This window comes from Capsicum annuum, chromosome 12 (assembly GCF_002878395.1).
Source record: "Capsicum annuum cultivar UCD-10X-F1 chromosome 12, UCD10Xv1.1, whole genome shotgun sequence".
NCBI classification, from domain to species: domain Eukaryota; kingdom Viridiplantae; phylum Streptophyta; class Magnoliopsida; order Solanales; family Solanaceae; genus Capsicum; species Capsicum annuum.
In genome coordinates, this window is record NC_061122.1 from 141,105,572 (window position 1) to 141,129,263 (window position 23,692).

Sequence of the window (23,692 nt, forward strand, 5' to 3'; positions counted from 1 at the left end):
CAGTATTACCTGTAGGATTCAAACCCAACATAGTTTTGTTCTATATTTGAAAGCAACCACTTACACTTTCTAACCAGAGTTGTAATTTGGGAATAACAAATTTTGGCTCTATTGCCACGGGATATGGTTGTAAATTAAGTTTATGATTATTAATTGACCTTTGGTCAATTTCACAAATTTTACCTTTGGTTGTTGTTTTTGTTCCTTACAGTTTTATCATTGTTTCTTCTATGCACCAGAAGTTTAGGAGAACCATTATTACTCTTTAATCCTGAACCACATCTAATCAGAAAAACAGATGAACAATAAGAAGCTAAGAGATGTCCAGAATAGTGAAGATTTGAGGGATGATGATCTGATCAACCCAATAAATAGAAGGCATGCTGATAATGTTGCTACGCCAGTGAATAGAAATTAAGAAGCTACAAGAAGAGCAAGCTGCCAACCTGTTGGACAGTTTGCACCTGATGAGGAAGAAAATACAAACTTGGATAAGGCTGGTGCAACTGGAGCAATCATTACACCACCACTAGCACCGGGGGTGAAGTTTAATATTACAAGCAATATGATACAACTGCTCAATCTCAAGGTGTAATTAGTATGACTTCCAAAAAATAACCCAAATATGCACTTGGTGAATTTCATCAATATTTGCAAGTTCGTTAACAACACGGGTGTTGGACAGAATAGGATTCATCTTATGTTATTCCAATTTTCTCTTTCTGGGGAAGTAACAATGTGACTGAATGAGTTCAATCTCTATTCAATAACAAACTAGAGGCAATTAAAAGGAGCTTTCCTAGAAAGGTTCTTTCCACCCTCCAAGATGTTATAGTTAAGGGACAAAATTAGCAACTTTAGATAATTACGAAATGAGGCACTACATGAGACTTGGATGCAATCCAAGGAAAAGCTGACACAGTGCCCTAACCACGAGAAGACCGATGAGCATTTTATAGAGACATTCTATAGATCTTTAAACTCCATCACTAAAAAAACTGTAGACAATGCTACAGAAGGAGCATTCATGGATCTTACCTTTATTGAGGCTACAGATATGTTGGAGCGGTTGACTAAGACAAGAAGAGCTTGGCATACCAAAGATTCTATGGTAGCAAGACCTACTATATTTACTGGTATGTCTACGAAGCAACATCAGAAAGAGAAGGAACATGACCAAGATATGGAACACATGAAAACCCAGATGGATCTGCTTATTAAACTTTTATTATCTGGGAAGACTGAGAAGGTGAAAGATATTGGGTCATAATGAATAATTAATTTTGATTCTTAAAAAGTGACCAACTATCTAAATAATTAGGGGGTTTTGAGAAAATAGCCAAGGAAATTAAGGTCGAACCTTTTACGAAAAAGTTAGTTACAAAGATAGGGACCAAGGGAGATGGAAGTATGAAAATGATAGGAGTGAACTATATGTACCACCTAGAAGCTGTGATAATGCAGCTATCGGTTCAGGCAAAATTTCCATGAGGACATGAAACAAAATCTATTAAAGGGAGTTAAGGAAACCAATGCTGTGGTGACAATGATGAACAGTGACTTATGTTCCATGAGTTAGCTAGAAAATTAACATTCATATTCTATCGAACAGTTGGAGAAGCACATGAGCTAACTCTCGATAACATTTAATCAAAGGAAGAGTAGTACATACCCGAGAAATACAGTGGAAAATCCTCATAATAATGTCTCTTGTATGGTAGTTACAACTCGGAGTGGTACAGTATTACCTGACCCTTCTGTGGATAAAGTTGTGATTAATGATGTGATTTTAGAAGATGCAGAAGATGATGAAACCTGTCTAGTGAGGTCTAAGAATATGGATGGTAATCTAGGTATATCTAAACAATAGTAGCTTGATGTGTTAGAAAAAAAAGGAAAAGGAGAAGGAGGCAGTGCTTACTACTCTTCCAAAACCACCGCCACCCTTCCCCCATCAATTGAAAAAGAAGGCTGATGACATAATGTTCAACCAATTTATGGAAATTCTAAAGTAGATGACGGTGGATGTGCCTTTAGTGGAGGCACTAAAGAGGATGTCCGGATATGCTAAGTTCATGAAAGACCTTGCGATGAAGAAGAGAACAGTTAGCTATGAATCGGTGGATAATATTCACCATTGTGGTTCCATTTTTACAAGATCCTTGGTACAAAAAATAGCAGACTCGAGAGAGTTCACCATCCCTTATACTATTGGGTCGCTTGATTTTGCTAAGGCCTTATGCGATCTTGGAGAAAGTATTAACTTGGTGCCACTTGTTGTGTATAAGAGATTGATTTTAGGGGAACCTACACCCACAAATATGTGATTGGTGATGGTAGACAGGTCAGTGATGTAGCCAGTGGGGGTATTATATGATGTACTAGTAAATGTGGCTTGCTTTATATTTCCTTCGGATTTTGTTATTCTGGACTGTGAGGTGGATTTTGAGGTACCCATAATCTTGGATAGATCTTTCCTCGCAACCGGGAGTGTGCTTAATAATTTGCTGGCTAATGACCTATTATTCATACTAAATGATGAGGTAGTTCAGTTTGATGTGTTCCAGTCTATAAATAAACCCAAGGAGATGAGGTTATTCTCCATTATTTATGTTTATTATGAAGTCAATCAAGAGGTTCCAATCGAGGAGAAATTTTATTGTGAAAAATCTGGCTGCAGTCTTGATGAACTTTGATCGTGAAGATATTGAGAAATACGAAGTGAAAGGAGTTGTCGGGCCATCTAAGGTATGCATTTCTAAGAAGTGGAAACACTTTACGTATGATTGTTACAGCGGATTTGGGTGATCACCAGGTTGAGGCACTTATCTCCGTGATTAAGAGATATAAAAGGGATATAGGATAGACTATTGCAGATATCATTGGTATTCCTCTGAGTATTTGAACTCATAAGATTTATCTTGAGAGAGATTTCACATAGAACATTGAGCACCAACGTCGCCTTAACCTACCATTCCAAAAAGTGGTTAAGAAAGAGATCATTAAATGGCTTGATACAGGAGTTGTATACCTCGTCTCTGATAGTAAATATGTAAGCCCCATCAAATATTTGCAAAAGAAAGGGGGCATGACTGTAGTGGTGAATAAGAAAAATGAGTTGATTCCACTCAGGCTTATGACAAATTGGAGATTTTGCATAGACTATATTAAGATCAACTCATGGACTCTGAAGGACCACTTCCCGATGCCTTTTAAGGATCAAATGCTTGATCAGTTGGTGGGAAGAGGTTGGTATTGTTTCTTGGATGGATATTCAGGATAGAACCAGATTTTTATTGCCCCAAAAGATCAGGAGAAGATGACGTTCACTTGCCCGTATGGTACTTCCACTTTTAAGCAGATGCCATTTGGTTTATGTAAGTCACCCACCACTTTTCAATGTTGCATAATGTCAATATTCTCCGACATGGTGGAGGACCCTTGGAGGTGTTTATGGATGACTTTTCTTTGGTAGGCGACTATTTTAAGCCATGTTTGGTAAATCTAAGTAGAGCGCTGCCAATATGCGAGGGGTTTAACTTAGTGCTGAATTAGGACAAATGCCACTTCATGGTGTAGGAGGGCATTACTCTTGGTCATAAAATTTCATCCAAGTTAATTGAAGTTGACTTGGCAAAGGTCAAGGTTATTGAGAGACTACCTCCTCCCATCTCAGTAAAGAGAGTTCGTAGTTTCCTTCGTCATCCGAGATTCTATTGTTGATTTATAAAGGACTTCTCTAAAATTGCAAACCCACTTTTCAAGCTTTTGATGAAGAAGGCCAAGTTCATATTTATTGATGATTACAAGAAGGCATTTGAATGCATTAAGGAGAAATTAGTTACTGCACTAATCATTGTTCCACCATATTGGTCAAGGTCATTTAAAATCATGTGTGATGCAAGCGGAGTAGCACTTGGCGCTATGATTGGCCTAAAGAAAGAAAATTTGTTTCATCTCATTTACTATGTAAGCAAGGCATTAAATGGGTCCCAGAAGAATTACATTGTGACTTATTAGGAACTTCTCCCAGTGGTCTATGCATTGGAGAAGTTTTGTGCTTACTTATTGGGGACCAAGGTGGTAGAGCACACTGACCACATAGCTTTAAGGTATTTGATGGAAAATAAGGATGCTAAGCCAAGGCTAATCAGATGGGTGCCGCTTACACAAGAGTTTGACTTTGAAGTCAAAGATTAAAAAGGATGCAAAAATCAAGTTGCAGATCACCTCTCTAGACTTGAGATGGATGAAACAGTCGAGGATGAGCTGGAAATTGATGATACATTTCTGGATGATAAAATCCTAGTTGCTGCACTTAAAAGAGTACCTTGGTACACGAACTTTCCAAACTATGTGGTAAGTAAAATTATTTAGGTGAATCTTTCTTTTCACCAAAGGAAGAAGTTTCTCCATAATGTTACACACTACTTATAGGATGATCTGTGTTTATTTTGGTAGGATGCGGATAATATTATTTGACAGTGTATTCCAGAGGTTGACATATTGAGTATCATGGAAGCTTGTCATGCTTCTCGGGTCGAGGGTAACTATATGGGTAACCATACTGCATAAAAAGTGTTGTAGAGTGGTTATTATTGGTAGACACTACTTAATGATGCACATGAGTTCGTGAGGAGGTATGACTAAAGGCAGAAAAAAAGGGTCAATCTCAAAGCACCATGAGATGACTATGAGAAAAATAATGGAAGTCGAGTTGTTCAATATCTGGGGCATTGATTTCATGGGGCCCTTTATGAGCTCTTATAGGTTTAAATACTTTCTGTTTACCATCAATTATATGTCGACATAGTTTATGATATTGCTTTAGACAATAATGAAGGAAATATAGTGGTTGCGTTCTTTATAAAAGAACATTTCTTGCTTTCGGGTACAACATACCAGCATAAGCAATGGTGGATCATATTTTTAGAATCGATTATTCTGGGAGGCCTTGGTGAAATACAGTGCTAATAAACACAAGGTGGTGACTCCATATCACCCACAGACTAGTGGGCAAGTGGAGATTTCAAATCAATAGATAAAGACCATTCTTGCTAAGTCAGTGAATGCAAGTAGACAAGATTGGTCCACGAAGCTGGATGATTTCTTATAGGCATATAGAAGGGCATTCAAGAAACCCATTGGCATGTCACTGTACCAATTGGTCTATGGCAAGGCATGTCACTTTTTGAGTGAATTGGAGCACAAGGCATTGTGGGCACTCAAGAGGATAAATTTGAATTGGAATAAGGCAGCAGAATTGCTACTGGGGCAGCTGAATGAGATGGACGAGTTTCGTCTCGGGGCATATGAAAGATCAGAATTATATAAAGAAAAGATGTAAAAGTACCATGAACAGAGGATTGAAAAGAGTCACTTTCAAAAATTTTATTGGGTACACCTTTTTAATTCCAAACTAAAGCTCTTTCTAGGTAAATCAGGCCCATTATAAATTAACTAAGTCTACTCATCTGGAGTAGTTGAACTTGAAAATAAGGATGGAAGTGTCTCTAAGGTTAACGGGGAATGAGTGAAGCTATATATCGGTCCAATGGAGTCTGTAAAGTGCATATCTACCATCTATCTTTATAAAGTCTGAGTAATCAAGATAACTAAGTCGTGCCCCTATAATAAATCACGTGCTAGTGGAAGGCAACGCATAAAATGTGGTTGTAACCATAGTTAGAGTTTATTTGATGTTTTTATGCAATTTGATGTGTTTTTCAGGTATATAAGACTTTGAATACAGAAAGAAAGTATTTTCTTCTATTGATAGAAGCTGACGGGAATGCTAATAGACCATCAAGGACTCAATGGACCGTCAATGGAACCATCAAACCCATAGTAAAAAAATAGACATTCTAGATAAGGCTTGCCATCTATGTTGATGGACTTTCATATATCTGAAGGACCATCAATACCTCTGTCAACCTGAAGCTACATTCGATGCTACTGGAGTTGATAGACGGACTACTCAACAGAGCGTCACATCACTATCAGACTATCGAACCGTCGCAGTAAGGTATGATTGATATGATTCTAGTAAGCCACTATGGTTAATCTGATGAACCATCAAACTCCTAATGAACCATTAGGTCAACCGTCAATTTAACCCTAGTTTGATCAGTCGGGTAGGTTAAAATTAATGCTAAATAAATAGTCCATATCAGAACAAAATTGTTTGACTGATAAAATAAACAGTTACATATGTTGCCACCCTTTCAAATCCTAAAACTGTTTAACTTTTTCTGCATTCAAAGTACCTAAGATCGGTTATCTCCTCTTAAGACTATTATTTTTCCTTTTATATCCAATTTAAACACCCCACCCTCCTCTTCCTTACATCAGAAATAAGTTTAGCAATAACTGATAAAGGGTATAACTTTTCTTTTATTCTAATCTAGCAAGTCAGAGTAGTGAAGTTACTGAAACATCATTTTAAGATCAAAAACTTACTCTTCTTTTTAAATTACTTAACTAGGGGTTATAAAGTTGTTAGTTGTCGAAAGAAATTCCTTTACATTTTTTCTTCGTGTAATTCTAATTCTAAGTCGAACCCTAGTGTACATTATTTTGGGTGAAGTCTGAGTAACCCATGGACCAAAAGTGGAAATATTTGAGCTTAAACATTAAATTAATGCCATGATTGTATGCATAAGAAGGAATAGCAAAAAATGTGTTCGATAAATTGCGAAAATAAAGTTTGAATGTGAAAATTAAAGTTGATGGCCATCTTAACTGACCGCCGAATCCCGATAGACCGTCAGATCGACCATCAAAAGGTTGTCAAAACTGAAACATATAGGTTCAACCACAACAAAATACATGACAAATCGTGAGCACCCTGACAGACCGTCAGGTTGATTGTCGCAAGGAAACCTAATAATTGACACACTGGTTAAGGACTAAAGGCAAGGGTAATGAATTATCATAAGCCCAACAGACCGTCAACCCTTTTTTCAAGTCATGTTTGTAGTAATTTTTTCTCCTGATTATGATCCAATAATTTTCTTAATTAATATTAAGGAAATATGGCAAGAAAGATTCCCCTAACAAGAGGTGGTGGATATCATAACAGGGAAGGTTAATCGGCTTTGATTGGGGATGCCCCAGATTTCAACCAAAGGCAAAGGGACAGGACGTATCAGGCACTCTCCCAGTCTAAAGAGGTGAATGAGATCATTTCCAGTAGCACAAGTTAGAGACCCAATAAGGAAGGGGTGAATTCATCCAACCTCAACAATGTTGAGGCATCAAAGGCTAAGGATGCCAACATGGTCAAGAGCAAAGACCCCCAAATGAGGGAAGCTATATGGTGTCAACTTGAGGGAGAAAGTGATAAGTACCTTATTATCTTGGAACTAACCGTAACAAGGACAATAATGAGGCTAATCTCTATAGAGCATCAAATAGTGACGTCTGAGTTACATGAGAATTCAGAGCTTGGGAGAAAATTTATAAAATGTGAGTTATCCTGTATGAGCAAACCTCTTGAGGCATACAAATAAAACCTTGTACGAGAAATTTTTGCCAATTATTTGGCACTGGAAGAGAATGACTATTCCAAGGGCTCAAAAATATAAGATTTGCCTAACAAGGAATTAGTTTCAGTCAGAGGGGTTACCATTGATATATCGGCCTGCTTAATAAATAAGATGTTGTTTGTTTCTAACTATGAAGCACTGCCTACAGTTCAAGAGATGGAGCATCATATGACCACCACATCCACTAAAAGGCCTTGGTTGGCGTGAATCCTTACTAATGATAGAAATCCATCCTGGGCACTCAACCCGTGGGACTGCATTGCTAAATCCTCTCATAGCTTTTGAGCTAAGTTTTGTTGGGCCATTTTTTAACTAAAGTTGATGCCGACAGAGGGAGATGCTAATTTTGACAGTCATAGGGTTGTGTTGGTGGCTAGTCTGATTGCCGAGATAAGGATTGACTTTGGACAAATTATAGCTGATGAGATGTTTGTTTGGTAAAACAAAGTAGCTAGTGCATTACAATTTTCGTGTTTGATTGCAGATTTATGTAGGCGAGCTAATGTGCCTTTAATTCAAGGGGTTGACAATGAAGTCCGAGCAACACATAGCCAGGACATTGAGTGTTTGAAGGACGACTCAAAATATGAAATGCGAGTCAAAAAACCTCCTACCTATCAGACGCAATAATCTCCAGCTCCCAAAACTTCAGAGAATCCCACAATTATGTCATTTTCTATAACCACTTATGTGCCATGCAATTATGTACCGGCTAGTGCTTCTACAGGATCAGCTTTGATGCCTTCAATGGGTGGGACTTCAGACACCACATCTATCCCACCCCAATATTTGGAGAATAGGTTGAACAAGGAAATTTTTATCAAAACTATTTAAGAATAGAAAAAGTTTGAGAAACAATTGAGAACTTGGGCAAAATAGTTCAAGTTATTTGTTGATCACATCGTGGATTTAGCCTTAAAGCCATAAAATAAGATTCAGGAGAGAATGGATGATATGGAGAAACGCATAAATAATAGGCTAGACACACTATTATTGCCTAATTTTGCAAAATTTATGGCTGAGTTCAAGTAGGCACCGGCTGATATAGCTTAGCCGAAGAGACAACAGATACAACCTGTATTTGATCCGCTTTGGTAAAAAGTGATTAAGATGAGGGTCTTGTTAACCTTATAGGGAACCCGTTGAATGACAAAGGCAAGCAGGTAGATGAATATGGGGATATAAAAGCCACCAAAAGAAGAAGGAGAGAAGCAATGACACTAGATTAACAAGAAGCCAAAGATATGAGGAAGGATACAAAGATGTCGAGGTGAGATAAAGCGAAGAGACAGAAGAAGCTTAAAGATAAAGTTATAGGTGTTTCCACCAGTTTTCCCCCAGCTAGGGGAACAATTTTAGACCCAACTCAAGTTGAGATACCTCCAATTCTGGAGGATAATATTGTAAGTATCCCTACTATCATAGAGATCAATGTTGCTGCAGGTGAGGCTAAAGAAGCCTCACCATATTTGACTGATGCCTCATCTGAATAAGAGGCTTTATAAGTATCCCCCTCCTCTGTACTTTAATTTTATACATTGAGGACAAATCATTTATTTTTAGTGGGGATGGGTATACTTGTACCATGGGGATTTTTATTGCCTGTGTTCTTTTCCTCCCATGTGCTATCTAATAGAACCGACATGTCTAGGTTGCATTTTATTTTTCTCATGAATGTGATGTAAATATCCATTTGTTGATGTTATTTATGAAGTGTCTTTTCGTTTAGCACTTTTTTTGTAAATATGTATGATAAATAAAGGTGGCATAAGACTATGAACATACTTGTATGACAATTTGTTCTTGTCATTTAGAATACGTTGAACAACCATTGGTGATTCTGTAATTGGCATTAGAATGTAAAGTGTGCATGATCATGTAATGTAAATCCCAAGAGTTGGTAGAATAAGTGTAACTCATGTGCCTGTGTGTGCAAGCATTTGATTTAGTTCTTACATAGTGATACACCTAGAACTTACCTAGTTCATTAACGTTGTTTTATGGTTGATTCAATAAAATAGTATAGCAGGCCTCCTTGTACTTTTAGTCTACTTAGCCAAAATAAATGACCCGCCAAAAAGATTTTTCCATCTTTGAACCTTTTTTGAGCTTATGTTAGTTTTTCTTCTTTCCCAATAACTCTTATTAACTCTCTTTAGGTTGTTAGAACCTAATTGTGGCCCTTGTCCAATATTCGACATTGTCCACCTTAACTTAGGTAAAACACCTAAGTTGAGGGTGGCCACTGTCGGGACGTTAGTAGTTTAATAAAAAAGTGGTCTAGATCTAAAATAAAGCATTCGACCCTAATCTATTTAGATATATTGCACCTCGACTGACTGTATTAGCGTAAGTTGAGGGTGGATGGTGCTTATCTATTAAAAAACAAAAGAAAAAAGTAGTTTATGGCAAAGTGTGAATGAAAAATAGAGATTGTAAGTGAGCTAGAAAGAAAGTAGTCTTAGTGAGTACCAATCAAGGGCAAAGAGATTAAAGTCTAAACTTTAATCCGCTTTTCCCAAAATTTGTCCTAACCTAGACTGGTAACCTTATTACAAGCCTAAAAAAGACCTTTTTGATCTTTGCGAATCAATCCCAAGGTAGCATTAGATTATAAGGGAAAGCCTATAGATATGTATGCTATGTTTGTAACTTCTTTGATAAGTGTGAGAGTTTTGATTTTCATCCACAAGATACGTGAATAATGAGTGGTGGACTTCGTTGACTGTGAGGACAACATAAGTTACGCTTAGTTTTGCTGATCTTTGTAGGATAGTGTATCCATGTTTGTGTGTGTGCTAAATTATATATAATGCCAATTGTAGATCCTGATGTATGGGACGATATGAGTAAGATAGAGTTGGTTGGTTATGTGAAATCTAGTTTAACAGTTGATTGCTTGTCATTGTAATGTTCACGTATGAGATTTGGTTCTAAGTTACTTGAGGACAAACAATTATCTTAAGTTGAGGGTAATGATCTTGCTGCTTTTGACGAAATATTTTACATCTTTTTCTTGGGATAATTGTACGTTTTCAAGAAACTTTTATTGTATTTAATACTGGATTTTAGTATTTTTAGCACAAGGATGTAGATGGAGAAGAAACTTGGAAAAACAGCAAAAAAAGGCCCTAGACGGGCAAACTGGCGGACCGCCTACAAACTGACAGACCGTCAGGGTGACCGTCATTGTTAAATAGAAAGGACAAAGTTGGTAACCCCTGCAACGGACCAAGTGACGGACCGTCGGACCTATGACGAACCATCAACTTGGCCGTCAGTATGAAGCAGAGAATTGCTCCTCAAGTGATCAAGCGACGGTCCATGTGATGGACCGTCAAGCCAGCGATAGCCTATCAACATGACTTTCAACCCATAACCAGAAAGTAGCACTTTGGGACCATCAGCGATGGTTCACGTGCCAGACTGTCAGGCTTCTGATGGGCCATCAACGTGACCGTCAATTTCGCCGCGACTTTAATGAATTTAAATTTTAAATTATTAATACCTGGGAACATATAAATACCCAGTTTAGGTGTTATTTAGGTATCTTTATCATATTTCCATCCAGAATCCTTATTGTAACGTAGTATTTTCTGAGATTCAAGCTACAATTGTGGATCTAGTTGTTTTTATGCATATTCTCACTGAAGATTGAAGAGCAATTCTTGTAATTTTTTTATGTAATTCTCTGAATTCATTTATGAAGAACACAATGATTTCTTCTTCTGCTTCTCTTGAGATGTGTGGCTTAGCTCCCATAACTAGGGTTATCGGAGCCTTGATTTGAATAAATGATTGGGGTTGTGAAGCACTTAATTTCCATACGTCATTGAGATTGTATAAAACTTTCTTTATATTAATGACCTTTCTTTGTTGTAAACTTAAAGGGTGAGCCCAAGAACATTACTTATTTGAGAAGAAAAGTGTATGCTGGGAAAAGAAGGGGTTTACATGAAATCTAAAGGCTTTAACCTTTGGGTTATGGGTTGATGCCTCAACAAGGATTAACACACATGAGAGACTAGTTGAGTAAATCAATATATTCTTTAAGTTTGAGAGAATTGAAGGGTAAACTAACCATTTAAGTTAGGGAACAAATGGGTAAACATTAGAATTTAATAACTCTCGCAATTGAATTTATAAATTGGAAATTTAAGGTAACTCACAAACCCGTCTACTTGGACATCTTGGTGAACATAACTCTAGTTTGTCTACTCTCATTGAGTTGATACTTGCAATAAAACTCTCTAGTTGGAACATATCTTGGTACAAACATTTGGATACTATTGACATGTTTAACCCCCCCCCCCCCAATTAATCAGGAACCTTCGATCAACAGTCCATTGACAACTATAACACTTAGTTTGCATAAAATTCCCGATAGGATTCTACCCCAACTTAGTTAGGTTCTATATTTCATAGTGACCGCTTACACTTTCTAACGAGAGTTGTAATTTGGGCGTATCATTGGCGAAGTTCGATTTTCAGTCTAATGTCATTTTTAGAAATATAGGTCCCACACCTAAACTCTTAAATCTTTAACTTTTTGATCTATAAGTCGAAATGAGCTCGGGTTCATTGGGACCCGAACCAAAGGTCCACCTAGCCAAAAATCACTATTTAAGATATGATAGTGTAGTCGGAGTTTTCATCAGAGATTGTTTCACTGATCTTTTTGACCGGTAGCCATTTGGAACCAGCAAAAACTTCTAAATATGGAATTGTCAAAAGAAAATAAACCAACTTCCCAGTAACAGAACCGTCAGTCCCAGCAAGTCTTAAATAACTTGGAGCAGCTATAGAGAAGCTCAAATGGTAAATATAAGAATAAATATTGAAAAAGACATGAAGGGGTCATTTCACGATCCACTACTTAAATGACTTTCATCCCCGAAAGTCAATGGATAGAAAGAATCTAAAAAGCTCCAAAAGATGAGGTACTAGGCCTGCATGCTCCATGAATGATTTCCCAGATAACCTTAGTTGAGACCAAACACTTCTATGTGATTTCGCCACAGGTATCCTCTTTTCAACTTGCTCTCTAATTCTACTTCCTAATAGCCACAAATCAATTTAATCACTAACTGGCGTCAAACTGATCTAAGAAGGTTGATGAACACATATTTGAACCACAACATGTTGATACTATATCAATATTCGCATAAGTCGACAAATACTAGTACGACCTAAAGCAAACCAAAACATGAGTCATAAAATCAACTCCAAATCCAAAATAACCTTTCTACACCACTTTGCACATGCTATCTACTCCAAGCCAATAGAAAAATCATTTGAATCTCGTACACGCATTCTTATCATAGAGAACTCAAATATCTAAAGCTGACCCGCTGAAAGTCCATAAGGAAAATATGAGAATAAGCTCATAAGGCACTATCTGGGCATACAAAAGGAGATAATCAAAGAATGTAATCCATGCCAATGGTGCAACCAATTTGGATGAAAATCAAATAGAAATCTCAAAGTCCAAGGTATCACCGCTCATCACTGAATATTCCCCTTGATGATGTCTCATCCACTGAGGATGAAGCCATACTAAATCCAACTTAATTATATTACTCCCACGGAGTAAATCATCCTAGTTTCCTAATGAAAACTGAAACTCAATGTCAAAACTAGAGTAAGCAATATGGGGCCCATGGACTACCATCTTATAACTTATCAACTATAATCTAATCGACGTCGAACAGACCAAATAGGAAACCACGAAGTAGATTCAACTAGCCCTATAAATAAAATCTTAACAAAGACAAATTGAAAATAAAAGTTGCATGCAATATCTATAATGCCAAGCTGAATTATCAATACCACTGTTGAATCACTCAGTCTCAAATATCTAAATCGAAACTAAAAATGGGTAGGCAATAATGCTGCAAATATATCATACCTCCATATTGCCATTCAAAAGAGTCTAATCCAAAATTAAGCCAATAAGTCTATATCGATGTCATCTATCTCAAAAAACCTCTAGTTTTGAAATATAATATATCCAAGATAAATCATACCCAACCACATTCGAGGCATATCTAAAGAAAAAAACCACCACAGTGATAAGCTTCGACTTAAATGCAAACAGCTTACTCTATAAATAAACTGTAAGGAACAAAATATAGCTGCAGAAAAAAATCACGCGAATGGATTAACCGTTGTCTAAAAATTCATATAACCCACTCAATATCCGTTGGATTGCATGAACTATCCAAACATACTCAAAACTTCCCAATAATGAAAACAAAACCAGTTAAGGAAAAAACTCTAGTGACATGGAGAAATACAACTTTAGCAGGGAACTAACCAATCACATTCTGAGGAGAATCACTCCACGAAGCCTCTCTTGGCTGAACAAATGCTGAAATGGGGATTTCCTAAATCCACCCAAGAATAACATCATCAAAGAAGAAATACCAATCCCAATACCACGGTCAAACTCACGATACCACCAGAAAGTTAGCAACTCAACATAAATAACTTCTAATTTGCCAACTTAAGAGAAGATCAAAGAAAAGGCCACCTTCCTCTAAATTTCCAACTACATAAGACAAAACCATATAATAACCAAAAAAGAGCACCCAATCTCCGCACTACCAATAGTGCAAACCATAAAGAGGGAAAAATCCAACATACCTTTGATATGAATCCATAATATCTCAACATCAATATCAAAATTGATATCGGATGAAGAATCAGTCACAAATAAAGAATGGACCTCAAACTAGTCCATGTAAAAAATGAGTTGTACTGATAGAGATAGCCAAAACAAACCCTTCAAAATCCAAGAGGCAAGTCTAAGGATCTCAAACTCAAAAACGAACAACATAACTAAATTGCCGACTCAAAAACTGAATGAACCATGGAAGGGTAATTTACCTTTGACACCACTGTACATCCCCAATTAAATCTAATACATCTAACCAAGCGAAAACTCAGACAACCTCAGTGTGCTAGGGGAAAGTGTTTATCAAATTGGGCTATATCTACTCAAGCCATTGAATAATATCACAAGAAAAATAAAAGTCTAACCAGATAAAACTAGTCTATACAACTACCCAAAGAGGATCAAATCAATCAAGTAACAACATCAAATAATAATGTCAAGTGATATCAATAACCTCACACAGTGGTACAGATATCAAAATCAATATCAATATCAACATACAATATAGGCGATACTAAAATCAACATCAATATCATGTTCCATTCAAGGGTCACAATAGGGTTAATGTATTAACCCAAAACATCAATCCATGGGGGAAAAGTTCAATATAGATCTACTGCATCCACTATTAAAATAAATAATCAACGGATAAGTAACATAATCACAAATTCAACAATAATCCACATAATGACCGATATAAATACATCAAGGCATATAATTATCAATGTGTATGAAAATCCCAATACATATAATAAGAGATAAATATGAGTAATAAAAGCACGCCAATCATGGTGACATTTGCAATAACTTGCCTGAGAAACGTATGAAAATTATATCTAAATAGTTCTAACACGGACCGATTGACTGAATCATCAACTAAGGAGCAAACCGCGCCATCTTTAACTAAAGATGTTACAACATCATGAGATGATCTTAATAAGGTGAATAACGGGAAATATCATGTTAGTGACTCTACTAAGACTAATAGTCTATCCCTCTGTAGTCTTAGTAACTCCTGAAGCATAAATACGAAGAGAACTCAAACTTAGCCCAAATGGATGGTCAAATGACACTGAGAGAAATCCATAGAAAATTTATGTCCAAAATTCTTAAATCACAACCTACCTCGGGAACTCTAGGTTTGTGAGAAATACATGCTAACTCTACATGATAATCAATCTCATAACTGGGGCATTATCTAAAGTAGTGTCTCATCATGATACGATCAAACCAATATCTTTGAATACATCAAGATACGACCCCTGATAATCCAAAATGGTCTCCACAGCCCGATGAGCCATAGCATAAATTTGCAAGTCAGATGGGCACTCTTCCCAATTGATCATTGTGACTAATTTAAGAACTACTCATAGCATGGATAACTGTCTGCATAGAGATATTAAGCTATAGGTGAGGCTGAACACTACTGCAAGATCCTCACTGCTAGGTAAAATATCAATTACACCATACTGATGGCATATCTCTTGCTGCTATTTCCATATGTCTCAATACATGCTCTATACAGTTCTCTAAAAATAAATAACCTGAGAGAAGGAAGATTCGACTACTATCAAGTGCTCCGATGCCAAACGGAGTGATGATACTAAACCTCTCTCACATCCATGCACCGATGTCCAACTAAGATGGATATAGAATAGGAAAATGCCTAGACCACATGAGAGATCCGATCTCGTACTCAAAGCTAGTAAAGAACCCTATTGAACACTAATAGACCCAACTTTGTTCTGAGAACTACTTGATAAATCCAATATTATCTAAGGCTGAGAGGGATCCACAGTATGACCCATGCTCATAAATGCCAAACCTCGAATGTTAAAGTAGTCACCAGCTCCACTGGAGCCTAAGCTCGCCTAAATTATTTTTGGTTGTCACTGAAGATCTTTGATATCCATGCCTGACTCTCTAGTCTTATGTTGCATTAAGACTCTGGAAACACATGTAAAAGTATCATTTGCATCTATCGATAATGTCACATTATTCTTTAGGGATAGAATAAAGTCAAAGAATATGTTTGAGGTTCGTAGGAAAAGAAGACACACAACAAGGAGTCAAGAAGTGAATTTTCTAAAAAGTCACTATAGCCTCCTGAAGATAGGTTATGGACGTCTCCACACTGATCAAGAGGAATCTACTAACACCTAGCTCCTATGCTAACACATCAATAAAACCAATCTCTAATACTAATTTATCATTACCCAATTTCTCAGGTCATGATGGCTCCATACCTTGACCCACCAGTAGGAAAGCCAACCCATAGTCCGGAATGACTAGTAACAAATTACTCAACAATAAAAGGAAAAGAATACAGAATAAATAATGTGAAGATCAATACATATGAAAATCCCAAAATATGGTAGTATCAGTACAAGAGCTTCTATAATTAGAGTGAAAAAGAGAAATATCAAGAAAAACACATTGATACAAATTACCAATGAATACAACTTAAATAATAGTCTAATATATAAGAGCAAGATAAATACTACTCTGAACATCAGGAGCTCACACTAAGTCTCTGAACCATGGCTGCTCTGCATGATGCACATATCATCGGCGTTAACCTGATCTGCAGGTTGCAAAAGTGTAGTATGAGTACTAAACAAATGGTACTCTATAGGCAACTGCCAACTGAGCTCCAAAGATAAAGCAGATATACACAGCATATAAAGAAAATAAAATCTATACCCAAGAGTCCATAAATCATATAACATGTCAATGAGAATAATATGGGACCACTATCATGTTCATGTCTAAGATTCTAACATAATAAGATTAAGGAACTATCAGGGTGAAATATCCTATTCCAGTTGCTTTAAATTTACAACAATATGATACCGTATATCCTAGGACAATATATGAATGATGGACAAAACAAAGATATATAGTAATATACAAGGTGAATAAACAACTATACAATATGAACAACAAAGGGAGGTTTATACAATAGTACTATAACTTATATAGCTAGATATATATATATATATAATAAACATGAGGTCATATCAAAGCATAACCTATATCATCATATTTTCATTTTATGACCTCATTATAATACTATTAGGATTTAATGCTATCGTACTACGGGTTTCCAATCCATATGACTAGACAAGAAATAATCATGTGAAGGAATGCAATCATAAGATAGAAGAGGCTGAAGATATACCTCAAATCTTGATATTGGATCATTGATCAATCTGTCATAAGCTAGCCATAATAATGATCATAACCATAATAATAACAATATCAATAACATCGAGAATAATCGGCTACTTCAAAAAACCAAAGGCCTAGCTGAGCTTTTGCGTACCACAACTGCCCCAAGGTCAAAAGGTTCAATCAGCATACAACAAAAAAAGTAATATTAATCACCCATATCTATTCAACTGCCCCATACCGACTGATAAATATAGGTGCATACTGGTTATAGGCAATCTGTATGCAAGAATGAATACAAAATAAACAATTAATATCACAACTCATCATATCTATGCTCACCAGGTCCATTATCATCGTAATCAACATCCATCCTTGCCATCTATCAACATATCTTAAATATATCCTTCGGACTTGTCGTGTATCAACATATCATCAATATATCCTTTGGCCTTGTCGGGTAACAGTATCATCACAATATTATTCTCCGTCCTTGCAGTGTATCAATATATCATTAATATATCTACCGGCCTTGTTAGGTATCAACATATCATTAATATATCCTCCGACCTTGTCGGGTATCAATATCATCACAATAATATCCTTAGACTTTTTTGGGTACCAATATTATCATAGTAGTATCCTCCAGCCTTGCCAGGCATCAATATCATCACAATAGTATCCTCCGTACTTGCCATTTATAAATATCATCACAACATTAATTATAGAATAATATACGCTAAAATACTCATAAACATAATCATACCACCATAGAATATCTATTTATCCAATACTTTCCAACTACTTTATATTCTCTAACCAACGCTTATTATTAATGAACCTCTAATTCACTAGCAATCCCATGACATCCAATTATTAGCCTAAACATTATCCTTTATATAATCCTTATTCATGGGATAACAACTAACTACTATTTTTTAAATAGAAAACATCTAGAATCTAATCATGTTTCATCACTATACCATAACCGCTATTTACCAACTATTCAATATTGTCAACTACTTATCATATATCGGTTAACCATAATTAGACAACACATTACCACTCGTCTAACCGTTTTTTATTAACTAACACCATTCATGAACTAACCATCATTTACCAACTAATACTTGCTTAACTATTCATTAATTGACCATTTAGGCATTATTCATTGATATTAACTAGACAACTCTTATTACAAACATCTCTTATTGGCTAGCCTCATTAATACCCCACTCCTCATTTATCGACCAAACAATATTATGAACTTAGTCATCAATACAAATTAATCCTTACATGTGCTAGACCCAACATCACAATAGTCATGTATTAACCATCTCAAGATACCATGTTTAACTAAGCATGATTAATTAGCTAATATATTAGATTAACTAGTCAGCAAGGGCTACAGTCTCCTAACAGACAACTTATTACAATATAGTTTAACCATTAATTAGGACGAACAATCATAAGATCATACTTCATCTAGAATCATATAAGTTATTGATATAATAATCATGAAGGTACTAAATCTATTCATTCCATCAGATATATCCAATCAATAAAGTTATAAGCAACATACCTTATCTTCCTCTGTCCCATTCTTGAGAGATGTTTATACAACATATATATGTATCCATAAATTGTAACCGCATTTTTTACAAGAATAAATACTTCTCGGATATCCAATAATTATCATAACATGGCCCTTGACCCATTAATATATATCTAGAATAATCACAAAATCATAATCATGGCCTTAAGCCTATATACATATCCGAATGCATTTCGATAATCATATTTATATGTCATAGCATATCTCTAATCACCTCACATATAGGAGGAATCTCACATATAGGAGGCATAATATCAATATACATGTAATCACCTCTCATATATGGGGCATGTCACATCTTACGAGCATAATATCAATTAGCATTAACCATCTCTCATATAAGAGGGCATAATATAAATAAACCTGGTTTCACCTATAACGTATAGCATATTAATGGGTTATATATCATGACTATGGGGAATATCACCTTTCTTGGTCAATTGTCATATCCAAGTATAACATTGCAATTATAGGTCAAACAGTAAATATTATAGGACTTAGCAACTCTATAGGCCAATCATCAAGTCTAAGAGAAAATATCATCTCTATAGGGAAATAATAAAGTCTATAGGGCAATAATAAAGTCTAACAGGAAATAACATCTCTATAGGACAATTATCAAGTCTATGAGGGAATAGAATCTATCTAGGCCAATCATCAAATATTAGCAGATATAGCATATCTAAAGGCCATATAAAATTTCTCAAAGGAATATCATCTCTAAACACCGAATATCACATCCACACAAAGTATCATAACCATAAATCAAAAGCCACTATTCCAGAACAACAATACAAGTTCAAAGTCATGAAGTAAACTTATTTAGGATTTACTTGCCTCATCTATGTTTAACATCCAAAATTATGTCCATAATGCATAATATAAGTCTAGGACTAAGTGGGTTGGACTATCTCACTTCTAATCTTCAATTCACATAATTAAGCACACCATTCCCCAAATTAGGCTATGGTATCTAGTACAATTTCTAGATGTCAAGTAAGCCACACTTAAGCCTACGATAGGAGCTTCAACAAGAAATATGGTTGCTCAAGTCTACTCTACCCAAATACTAGTTTCAAGACTACTACACTAGCACAATCAGATTGAATAAACAAATCATACTTGAAATGGTAAAGACACATCCCAAACATAACATTATATCATAACCATGCTACAACTATTCTAAACTAGAGAAGGAAGGCAATGCAATTTAAAAAAGGGTTATAGATGTGTCATCTTACGAGTCCAAAACTCTTATCCAATCCTCACCCATCAATAATTGCGGCCAAGTTATCCTACTTATAATAAAGCTTAACATTCATATTCACACACAATATATATCACACATTATCTATGAAGAAAATTAGAAAGAAGCCTACCTTAAGGCCAATGCGCAAAACCTCACTTCATGATCTACATACTCATCTTCACTTTATAATCCCCAAAATGCCATCACATTATCAAAATCATGATGTACTCATCAGTATTAGTCTAATTATACCCATATCATACTATTGTGCTTCGGGTCCTAAAATGACACCCAAACCCTAAGCGGGTCCAATATATGGAAAACAAGTTTTCGAGACCAACCCAACATTCACACATGAATAATATGTCATAACCTTTACAGAAATGGGTAAAACTTAAGAATAATTTGTGATAAAATCAAGCAGTAAAATAAATTGGGGTTTTTAGTCCAAACTAGTAAATTCATGCAAGAATTCAAAGAATTCTTACCTTAAATTGGAAGTTAATTGTGATACAAGATGATAATTAATCTCCCAAATTACCCATTATGATAAATTTGTAACTATCATACCATATTAGGATTTTAAGATCTCAAAAGAGGAAGAACATAATAAATTCTCACCAAAAATTGCAATTTTAAGAACTGGCCCAGGCCTTTGATCCTTGAGATTGTGCATATGTGAGATGTATTTGTTGTAGTCATGATCACTCTATAGTCTCTGCGATTGTTGTATTGGCTGCACCAATTGACAACTGGAATATGGAATTTGATTCCAAGTTTCAGCCAATATCTCGTGATCAACTAGAATCTAATTTTTACAAAAAAATTATAAGCCACACTTAGTTTGACTTTCCAAACTCTTTGGCAAAGTTACATTTTTAGTCCAAGGTTATTTTAACAAAATGTGGCTCCCAGACTTACACTTTCAATTTTTTTAACTTTTCGATCGATTGATTAAAATGAGCTTGGGTGCATTAGGACCCAACCAAAGTCTACCTAGACTAAAATCATATTCTAGATCTATTGGAATAGTCAGAATTTTCATCTGAGATGGTTTCTCTAAGGTTTTCACTTGGTGGTTATTTGGAACCAACGAAGACTTCTAAATAGGAAATTGGCTCTAAAAAATAGAGGAACTACTTGGTAACAAAACCATCATTCGAAAATAGTCATAAATAACTTGGGGACATTATTGAGAAGCTCAAAGAGTTAAGATAACTATAAATATGGAAAATGACCTAAAGGCTCATTACAACCTTACACAAAAGATCCTGAATTTGTGTATTTTGCTCCTTTAATTCGACAGGGACCATGCTATAATGAGCCATAGAAATAGGTTGAGTTCCTAGCTTGAGGTAAATAATAAACTCTATATCATGCTTAGGAGAATGTACAGGTAGGTTGGTAGATGAGACACAAAAAAATTCACAAACAATAGGAATATTATCAAATAAGGGACTCTCAGCACTAACATCACGAACATATATAAAATAAGAATTGCAAACCCTAGCTAACGGTATCCTAGCCAATCATAAGAAATAATCCCAATTGGTGTGTATCTAAAATAATCCTACAACACTACCAAGGATATGCCAAAAATAGCTAAGGTAACGGTCTTGGTGAAGCAATCCAAGACCGCATGATGATGGGATAACAAGTACATGCCTAAAGTCACATCAAAATTTGGTATGTCTAGAATAATAAGATCAACTTTAGTATCATATTATCAAACAATATCTAAACATGACCTATATACCTGATCCACTATTAAGAATCACCCATTGGGGTAGCTACACGCAAAAGAACACATAAAGACTATCAAAACAAACACAACTGTGGTGCATAATAAGTAGAAACATATGAAAATATGGAACAGGGATCGAACAAAGAATAAGCTAGTTGACAACATATGGAAATTGTAGCTATAAATACAAAATGGGAAGCCTCAACCAGTGATCTACCTTGTATAACATATAATTTACCCTATCCACTACCAGACTAGGTTCCTACTCAACCTCGTATCCTACCTCTCTGAGGAGCACCTCTTGAACCCTGCAAACCACCCCTATGGCCCTACACACCACCCATAAATTGAGGTGGCACTAATCTAGTAGGTTGTGCAATTTAAAGTAAAGAATTATTCATCCAACAATTAGGATACTCTCGAGCAAATTGAATGACAACCCTATAGTCATAAAAAGTCATTGACACTCTACTCTCTCTAGAAGGTTAGGTTAATTAAGAGTGACCATCTCGGCCCAACAATCATGACTGAATACCCGTCTATGGTTGATCAGTACTCAAAATATTAAAACCGCTGTAACCCAAATAACCACATGAGATATCTGAAGTGCTACCTTGACACACCTACAAGGATAATTCTAATGCAGCTAAGATTGATGTTAGGAATACCTACCTTAAAAACCTCATCCTTTATATAGTAAATCAGTATGGCTCCTAATAAAACTACCTTTATAATGAGGTCTCTTATCACATCACTCTTAGTTATCGCAATCTATCTCCTAAAAAAAAACATGCCTTGAAATGTCAAAAAAATGTTCCCCAAAGTCACCAAACTCTGAGTAGCTTTTTGAAGAGGTAGTATAAGGTATCTAAATCCACTCATAGATGTATATAAAAGCATAATTAGTCCTAAGGTAACAGTTTTTCCGAAGAACTACAACAAAATCAACATAGCAACAAAGGCAACTTCTATTGGTGTAAGCAACTAAGGCCAATTTACCTTAAACACGAGTAACAACATCACTCCCATCTAACTAGAGTAATTTAGAGCATTCTCATCCTATGCATGAGTCATAGAGTCCCTATACACTAAGGTTCAAGGCAACAAGATAAGAATTCCAATTCTATTGTTTTAATGTCTTAAATGATCCAGCTAGTCCCAACCCTTGCAAATCATCAACCAACACCTAAAACCTATCACAATCTAACAAGATATTAGAAATGTACTATGAGATAAATCAATCTAGCAAGGGATAAACCTAGCCTACTTAATGTTGAAAAAAGATTAATGAACTGCTAAACAACTATTTTTTCTTTTCGAGAAGCCTCCTCCTAATGTAAAGCTATGAAAAACAAATACTGCTCATAAATATAAGAATATTAATACCCATATTGCACCATTGTGTTTCAGGTCCAAAAATCCCATATGGGTTTTACTTATAAAAATTGCAATTTTGGAACCAACCAAACATTCATTCAAGCTCAAGGAATGATTACCCTAAAAAAAGTGAAAACCAAGCTAAATTGAGGTTAAAATCAAGCACGGTTTTATATAAATTAATCAAGAAATATCACCAATAAAAGGGCAAATTCTTACCTCAAATTAGAAAATAATCGCAAAAATAAATATTAATCTAGCTTCCCAGGCCCCAATAAGCTTCAATCTCACTTAATGTATCTATTTAGGGATT